At 44.2% G+C, this 8807-nt stretch overlaps 1 protein-coding gene across 1 annotated transcript in view; it reads left to right on the top strand.

The window, feature by feature from the left end:
• LOC310678399 (cytochrome P450 2J2-like) overlaps positions 1–8807 on the top strand; it is a 232250-nt gene that overhangs the window by 159096 nt on the left and 64347 nt on the right. The window lies entirely within an intron of this gene.

The raw sequence follows: 8807 nt of genomic DNA, 5'->3' as shown, positions 1-8807 counted from the left end.
GTTTCTCTGGAACACAAATGGGCACAGTGGGAACCAGGGGGCATACAGTCAAAAGGAGTGTAGTAGTGAAAGTCTGGTTCATCTGCCAGAAAACCTCCCACCGCCAGTGCAAAGCATCCGCTGTCCAAAGTGCAGTAATTTGGGGAAGGTTTTTTCACCATATACTGGATTATCCTCAGGCCAACGGAATCCAAATTCATTGGAGGAAATGTACAAGATCACCGTTCTTTTCCCCCTCTTTGTTTTAAAATTTTGCTTTATTGTTCATTTATACCTATATACAACATGAAATCATAATCGTCTTTTTCAGTCAAATAAACATATCATTGATTGCCAAAGTTACATTAAATTTCAGCTATGTATTTTCTTCATGAACATGTAACTTCCCATCCTCTCCATACAGCTATCCTTTTAATTACATATATTACATAATTTTGTCATTTTTACTTAATAAACCATCTGTGGCAATCACACAGGGTCCCCGGACATTTCACCATATATTGATCCCTGTGCTACCACTTTATTTCTCACTGCCACCACCCAGGCCCTACCGGGTAAAATACTGAGTCCAGTCAAGGTTAAATTGGAACATAAACTTCTGTTTATTGATTGCAGTTTAACAAGCATGTGGTTTCATAAACTGTCTCAGTCAGTTACAATCATGGGGTGCCTATCCAGACCTATAACTTCCGCTACCTGCTCTCACTCACTAAACCACCTCTCAGATATTTACTTGTCTTCCTAGCTCCTAACTGTTCCTTGAAGGAATGGGTTTCCCAAAACCCAAAACTGACTGTGCAGGCAGTTTTAAACTGCACCAAAATCCCTATTTTTCCTTAGCTAAAATGCATAAACTTGAGCCATTGAGCAGATGCATAACAAGAACACAGCTCTCTCCTTTATCAGTTTGTGACGTCAAGGATGACCCTAACTGTACCAGTAGAACAGAGAAAACACATTTGTGCCTTATCTTATGTTCCCACCACAAAGATGCACAGACCCAAGTCTGGGGAAAGCCCTTCCACCAAGATAAGAGTAGGAAGAGGAAGATCCTTTTATGTTCAGGAGTGCAGGAAGGAAATCCCTTTTATGGTTAAGAGTGCCGAAGCAGGAACATCTGTGATGTCAACCTGCGTGTACAAGCTGACGTGGCTGGGGAAGGGGGAGAGGGTGCCTGGAGGATATATATACTGCATGAAACTTGTCATTTCTTTGGACTTGCTGTGGACTTGATCACGCAAGTGCCTTCTGCTATCCGGAGAGCAGAATAAACTCTTTCTTTGAACCAACCTCGGTGTCATTTGACTTCCTTCCTCCTGTCCCGGAGAAATGCAGACCCAATCGGTGAACTCAAATAAGGCTACATCCTGACTCAGCTTATTTCGCTACACTAACTCAACCTACCCACAGACTCTATCCCAATTCACTCCCATTCCAACCAACCACCCAACTCCCAACGAACTCCCCCTTTTTGCCCCTCCCAGAGCTGGTTTGATAGTCCCTTTGACTCCACCCTCCTGGGTGCTGATTGGGTAACCTGTTTAACTATTTCACCTCCAGCACTCTCATATGTTAACGTCACATACCTCCCCCCTTAAGAAGTTTCGATTCAGGAGAGTTAACTTCTTAAAGTTACACTCCTGATCAAACAGTTTTGTTTTGTTTTGTTCCTATATATACATACATACATAAACAAGTAAATTGTTGATTGTCTCTGTTCATCCTTCACTCTCTGGTTTTCGTGATAAGGCATCCGCCACAATGTTCAAGGATCCTTTCACACTTTTGATGGTAAAATTGAAATCTTGTAGTAATAGGACCCACCGCAGCAACTTACTTTTACTCTTCATCGATCGCAGCCATATCAATAGTGAGTGGTCTGCACATAACACAAAGCCTCATTCCCAGATATACGGCTTCAATCTTTGAAGGGCCCACACAATTGCCAAGCATTCTTTCTCAACCATCAAGAGGTGCTTTTCTCTAGGCAGTAACTTTTTGCTGATGTAGGCAATTGGATGCAGGTCTCCCTCTGGTCCTGGCTGGCATAATACAGCCCAAATTCCGGCGTTTGAAGCGTCTGTGAAGACAGTGAATTCTTGATTGTAGTCTGGCGCTGCAAGAACGGGTCCTGACATCAAGGCTCCTTTCAATGCGCCAAAGAACTGCTGACAGGCTGGTGTCCACTTGACTTCATCTGGCTCCTTCTTGCGCGTAAGGTCAGATAACGGTGCTGCTAGTTCCCTGAAGTTTGGAATAAACTTCCTATAGTACCCTGCTAGTCCGAAGAAAGCGAGTACCTTCCGTTTGGAAGTAGGGGTAGACCAGGTGGAAATGGCCTCAACCTTTGCCTCTACTGGTTTAATTACCCCTCCTCCGACCATATGTCCTAGATACTGTATAGTCACACCACCTATCTGGCATTTGTTCGCTGTGATAGTCAACCCTGCCTCCTTAAGTCGCTGTAAAACTAGTCTTAAATGTACTTTATGCTCCTCCCAGGTCACACAGAACACTGCAATATCAGCTAAATAGGCAACTGTGCACCTGCTCAGTCCATTTAGAATCTTGTCCACTAATCTTTGGAACGTGGTGGGCACATTTTTTAACCCAAATGCCATAACTTTTAACTCATAGAGCCCTAAGGGACTTCTAAATGCTGTCTACTATTGGTCCCTCGGATTCATTTTGACCTGATAATATCCTTTGGTCTCTATCAGATTATCCAGTCGTGGCATGGGATACGCATCTGCTTTGGTGACATGGTTCAGTTTTCTGAAATCCAAACAAAAGCATACCGATCCATCGGTCTTGTCCAATAGCACTATAGGGGCTGCCCAAGGGCTTTCTGAAGGTGCAATAATTCCCGCTTTTAACATGTCCCGCACCTCATTGCCAACCTTCTCCACATACCCTCCTGTTATATGGTAGGTGTTTACAGCAATGGGTTTGGCTTCCCCTGTGTCTATCTGATGTTCCACACCCTTGGCCAATCCTGGAATATTACGAAATAAGGATTCGTATTCCTGCAAGATCTGTTTTACTTCCTCTTGCTGTTTAAGGGTTAAGTTCGGGGCCAATTTTATGCCCTTTAAACTACCCTGGGACTCTCTCTTGTCCGTCCCCCCCAGCATGGTATGTCTGGTTCACCTGGATCCTCTCGTAGGGCATACACTGTCCAGATTTCTGTTCTAAAATAAGGTTTGATCATATTTACATGCACCACTTTCCGCCCTTCCTCTCCTTGCTGGATCACATAATTTACTTCATTCATTTTGGCTATAATTTTATATGGTCCTTCCCAAGCTAATTGTAGTTTGTTCCCTTTAATTGGTCTCAGCATCAATACTTCACTCTCAAGTGCAAATGACCTTACCCTGGCCTTATAAATAAATAAATAAATAAATTTTATTTGTATCCCGCTCTCCCCAGCCAAAGCCAGGCTCAGAGCGGCTAACATCATATAAATAAGACAATATGCATAATACAATATAAAATATGCAAATAAAATAACATTCAACATTCATTAAAACAATATAGAATAATATTAAATATCAGCATTTCAAAATTAAACAGAAATCCACTCAACAGTTACAACAAGTAATTTCTAAAGTCCAATCAATAAAACAACAACAAACCACAGTGCACAACATAATACAATACAAAATGAGAAGCAGAGACTGGAGGGTGGAGTAAGGCAGGTGGAAGGAGGCCTTGCCTGATGGAGTCTCCCCCCCTCACAGTTCTTCCTCCAGGCATAGCTTCCTTATGAGGAGACCCAGGGCCGGGGGGGTGGGGCAAGGCAGGTGGAGGGAGGCCTTGCCTGATGGAGTCTCCCCCCTCACAGTTCTTCCTCCAGGCATAGCTTCCTTATGAGGAGACCCAGGGCCGGAGGGTGGGGCAAGGCAGGTGGAAGGAGGCCTTGCCTGATGTAGTCTCCCCCCTCACCTTCTTGTCATACCAGTTTTTTGCTTGGTTTGGGGACTTTTTAAATCCCCCCCCCTCACTAACTCTAGGGATCCCTTTAAGGTATTCTGCAAATTAAACAAATACTCCACTACGGACTCTGGATCTTGATCTCACTGTTCTTCCCAATTCATGCGAAGTCCAGGAGCCCTTTTACGTCCCAGCAATAATTCAAATGGGCTAAACCCAGTACTTTCTTAGGGTACATCCCTATATGCATACAGTAGTGGTTGTATCTTGTCATCCCAATCATTGGGATTTTCTGCGGTATAGGTTTTAATCATTCTCATTAGGGTTCCATTAAATCTTTCAACTAATCCATTAGTTTCAGGGTGGTAAGGTGTTGATGCTTAATACCACACACTTCCCATAGCCTTTTCATTAGTCTTGATGTGAAAGAAGAAGCCAAGTCAGTGACTGTTTCACTGGCAAAGCCCAATCTACCCATATAGTTAATTAAAGCGCTTGCCACCATTTCCATTTCAATGTTTCACAATGGAATGGCTTCTGGATATTTGGTTGCGTAATCCACTATGGTGAGGATGTATCTGTTTCCCCGCTTGCTGGCTCTAGGCAATGGCCCTATCAGGTCCAGCCCTAACCGTTGAAAAGGGGTTGATATGATAGGCAAGGGGGACAATTTGGCTTTTGTTTTGCCTTGACCGGTGCCTCTTCTCCGACATATGTCACAGGCTTGACGGTATTGTTTTATTTGTTTCCCTATGCCTGGCCAGTAAAAATTTTGAGCAACTCTCCGTTTTGTTTGTGTGATCCCCATACGCGCTCCAAATACACTATTGTGAGCGTGCTGCAGGATTTTGCCCCGGTATTCATGTCGGATTACTAACTGTCTTCTCACTTTTTCACCCCCACCCTACCCAGATGGTGGGGAAGGACTTCTCGATATAAAAGGTCCTTGCTCAAACAAAACCGTTCTGGGCACACAGGAGTTAACGGCCTCTCCAACTCGGCTGCCTCAAAGCACATTTGTAACTCAGTATCTTCTTTTTGCTTTTTGGCAAGCTTGGGGTTTGACTTTTAGTCAAAGGAAACAAAAAGGTGTCTTTCCTTCCTCACACAGATTATCCCCTTGCTGTCATTCAGCATTGTTTGCCTCTGCTACTGTGTCCACCCCCTCAGGATTAGGTGACTGTAGGCTCCCTTTTGCTCTGGTAACTATGAAAGTACTCTGCACATGTTCTAAAATGTCCCAACCAATGAGCACAGGGGTGGGAATTTCTTCCGAAAGGGCTACCTGCCACTTCCCTGCCCAGTTTTTGAACCTGACATCTATTTCCACCACCTTTAGGATCTCTGCTTGTTTCAAAATGCCTTATAATTTTATTAATTTTCCTGGAATTATGGCTTCAGCCCTGATTATCTCTATAGTGACTTGTGAACCCGTATCCTTTAACCCAAGATATCTTTTTCTGTCTATCCAGATATACTCTCCAGCTTTCTTTAACAAGAGATTATCTTGCTGAATCGCATAACGGTGCAGGACTTCGGCCTCTACTACCTCAGCAGGCTCAGGCCTAGCTGGCATGTTGGTTCCCTTGACAACCTGTCTCGTCTGGCCCTGCTCCACAGGCTGGATACAATATGTCTGTTTTTGTGTGGTGCTACAAATGGACGTTTCTTTTCCAGTTTTACAATCAAAACTTTTATGACCTAATTTTCCACATCTCCATCATGAAATGTCTTTGGGTCCTGCATAACTTGTTTTATTGACTTCTCCCTCAGTAAACTTTATATGGGTGTGTGCCTTCTCATGTTGGCTTTTTGATGAGGGGCTACTTCTCTTATCGGTTTCTGAGGTAATTTTTCCTTTGGTTTGCTGAAATTTATTCTTGTTTGTTTCCCAATATCTCCCACCAAATTCTGGCCCATCAAATCCATGGTCTCTGATTTCATTTATTTTATCGGCTAAACCCGCTGCTTCCTCTATTGTTTTGGGGTTCCTTTCTTTTATCAGGTACTTCAATTGGCCATTTACTGTGTTGCAAAATTGCTCCAATGCTATCACTTCCCTAATCTTAGGTACCATGTCTGCATTCTCTTACTCTAACCATCTCATGAGGTAAGTTTTTATCTTTGCACCAAGGTTTCCTCCCTCACCTTTGTCACACTTCTAAAAAAATTCCTCAGCTGCTCTGAGATAATCCCAAAGCGGGTGTATATTAACTGCTTGTACATCTCAAAATTTTGGGATTGTTCCTCAGTCATTGGTGTGTATATTTCGGCTAGAGGGCCACTTATTCTAGCTCTCAAGATCATCATTTTATCTTCCTCTCTCACTTGAAAATTGTGACATTCTCTCTCGAAGGATACTAAAAATGCTTCTGGGCTGTCCTTATCTCTAAACTCAGGAAAGCGTCTTAAATCTATCTTCATTTGATTCTGCCCATCGGTGTTACTACTATTATTTCGATTTTCCTAAACCATTAATTCCTACTGTCTCATCTCTAACTGAAACCGCTGCTGTTCCCTTTCCAGCTCAGTCCTCAATTTTTCTTTTTCCAATTCTTGTTCAGTTCTATTTTTCTCAAGCTCCAATTTCAAGTTATATTCTTGTACTAATTCCACTTTTCAAAATGCTCTGAGAATTGTGGAACTTCCACTTCAGGTGGGGTTTTAGTCATCTCTTCTATTCTCATTTCCTCTCCCTGGGGATTCCCATTCTCTTCTCCAGAGATTTCGTATGGGTTTTCTCTCACGGGGTGCTTGGTCTTCTTGGGGGGCATTATGTGTGAGTCAGTATTTTCACTAATTAATTAAATAAGAGAATTTTACTCTCGACCCTGTTCCTCCCGGCTTGGCTTTTCAAGACCCTGGTCCACAAAATATAGCTTTAGGTTTTTGCCTCTAACTGTGCTGGTCCCGTGGGTTACCCGAGAGGCAAGGTCCAAGTCCGGTCTGTAGTCAAAGGTGCAAGGGGGAGGCAATCCGTAGTAGCAGAAGCTGGGTGCAGGGCAGGGAGCCGAGTGAAGTCAGAGCTCAGGCAGGAAGGCAGGACAGGGTTCAGGCAGGAACTGGCAACCAACAATGTTGCTCCTACAACTTGGGACTAGGGCTGGCCAGCTTTTATCTGCCCCGAGGCATAGGGCGGCCCCGATCCTCTGGTGACTCGCATCTCCTGGCCTGGAGGCAAGCCCTCCTCCTGCAGAAACTTAGTTCCCTCCGCCTCTCTGCCCTGAGCCTCTGCAGCTCAGGAGCGCTGGAGGGTTACTGGACCCAGAGGCAACCTCAGCTTCCTCTGACAGGGCTGAGAGTGGAGCACCTGCAGGCAATGGGTCCTCCATCACCTCAGGAGCCAGAGCAGACTCAGCTGATGCCTGCACCTGAGGATCCAGCACAGGTAAGGACCCTTCAGGCTCATGCCCCAGCCCCGGCTCAGCTGGTTCTGGAGGTGGGGAATCCTGTGCAGGCTGGGATCCCTCAGGTTCAGAATCCGAGTCTGAATCCCAGGCCATCACACTAACCTTTCAAGCTCACATCCACTGAACCTGAGCCTAAGCCTCTGCCAGAACAGTCTTTTGAGATCTCTTGCTCTTATTGTGATCTCGGCCTCGTGGCAATCTGGGGTTTACCTCAATCACACCCTCGGGCCAGGTAATCACTTCACCGATTTTACCCTTCCCCTCTCCAGGTGTATTGCTTCCCCTCACAGGCTCTTAGACTAATCGTATCCCACCACTGCCACCACTTTTCTGTGGCGATCACACAGGGTCCCCGGACGTTTCACCTTATATTGATCCCTGTGCTACCACTTTATTTCTCACTGCCACCACCCAGGCCCTACCGGGTAAAATACTGAGTCCAGTCAAGGTTAAATTGGAACATAAACTTCTGTTTATTGATTGCAGTTTAACAAGCATGTGGTTTCATAAACTGTCTCAGTCAGTTACAATCATGGGGTGCCTATCCAGACCTATAACTTCCACTACCTGCTCTCACTCACTAAACTACCTCTCAGATATTTTACTTGTCTTCCTAGCTCCTAACTGTTCCTGACTCAACTTATTTCGCTACACTAACTCAACCTCCCCACAGACTATATCCCAATTCACTCCCACTCCAACCAACCACCCAACTCCCAATGAACTCCCCCTTTTTGCCCCTCCCAGAGCTGGTTTGATAGTCCCTCTGACTCCACCCTCCTGTGTTCTGATTGGGTAACCTGTTTAACTATTTAACCTCCAGCACTCTCATATGTTAACGTAACACTATCGTTGCTATATGAAGGTCTTTTCCCTTAACCAGCATTGATTACAGAAACCATTCAAAGGCTATCACCATGTTTAGACTATAGCAGCTACTTTTCAGATATTTCTTAAAATTATCCCATTCTAGTATGAACTTCTGTCTGGGCTTATCTCTAATTCTTTCAGAGAGGGAAGCTAACTCTGCATATTCTCTCAGTTTCAAAAGCCATTCAGTTCTAGTAGGGATTTTGTCATTTTTCCAATACGTCGCAATAAGCACTCACGGCAGCGGTTGCGTACAGAAAACTTTTTCTTATATCCTTAGGAATATCAGTACCAGTGATGCCCAGTAGGAATGATTATGGTTTTTCAGGGAAATTTACATTGAACATTTTTTAAAGTTCTAGATGAGTATCACTCCAGAACCCTTTAATATTCCTGCAAGTCTACCATATATGAAACATAGTGCCACCTGCTTTCCCACATCTCCAACAAATATCTGGGATATTCCTGTACATTTTGGAAAGCTTATGTGGCGTCAAGTACCAGCTATACAGCATTTTTTTCAGGTTTTCTCTTACGGAACAGCACGCAGTAAACTTCCAATTTACCTTCCAAAGATTCTGCCATTGGTAC

This window comes from Podarcis tiliguerta (genome assembly GCF_965153285.1).
Source record: "Podarcis tiliguerta genome assembly, chromosome: 5".
Classification (NCBI taxonomy): Eukaryota; Metazoa; Chordata; class Lepidosauria; order Squamata; family Lacertidae; genus Podarcis; species Podarcis tiliguerta.
This window is presented reverse-complemented; position numbering and strand designations above follow the sequence as displayed.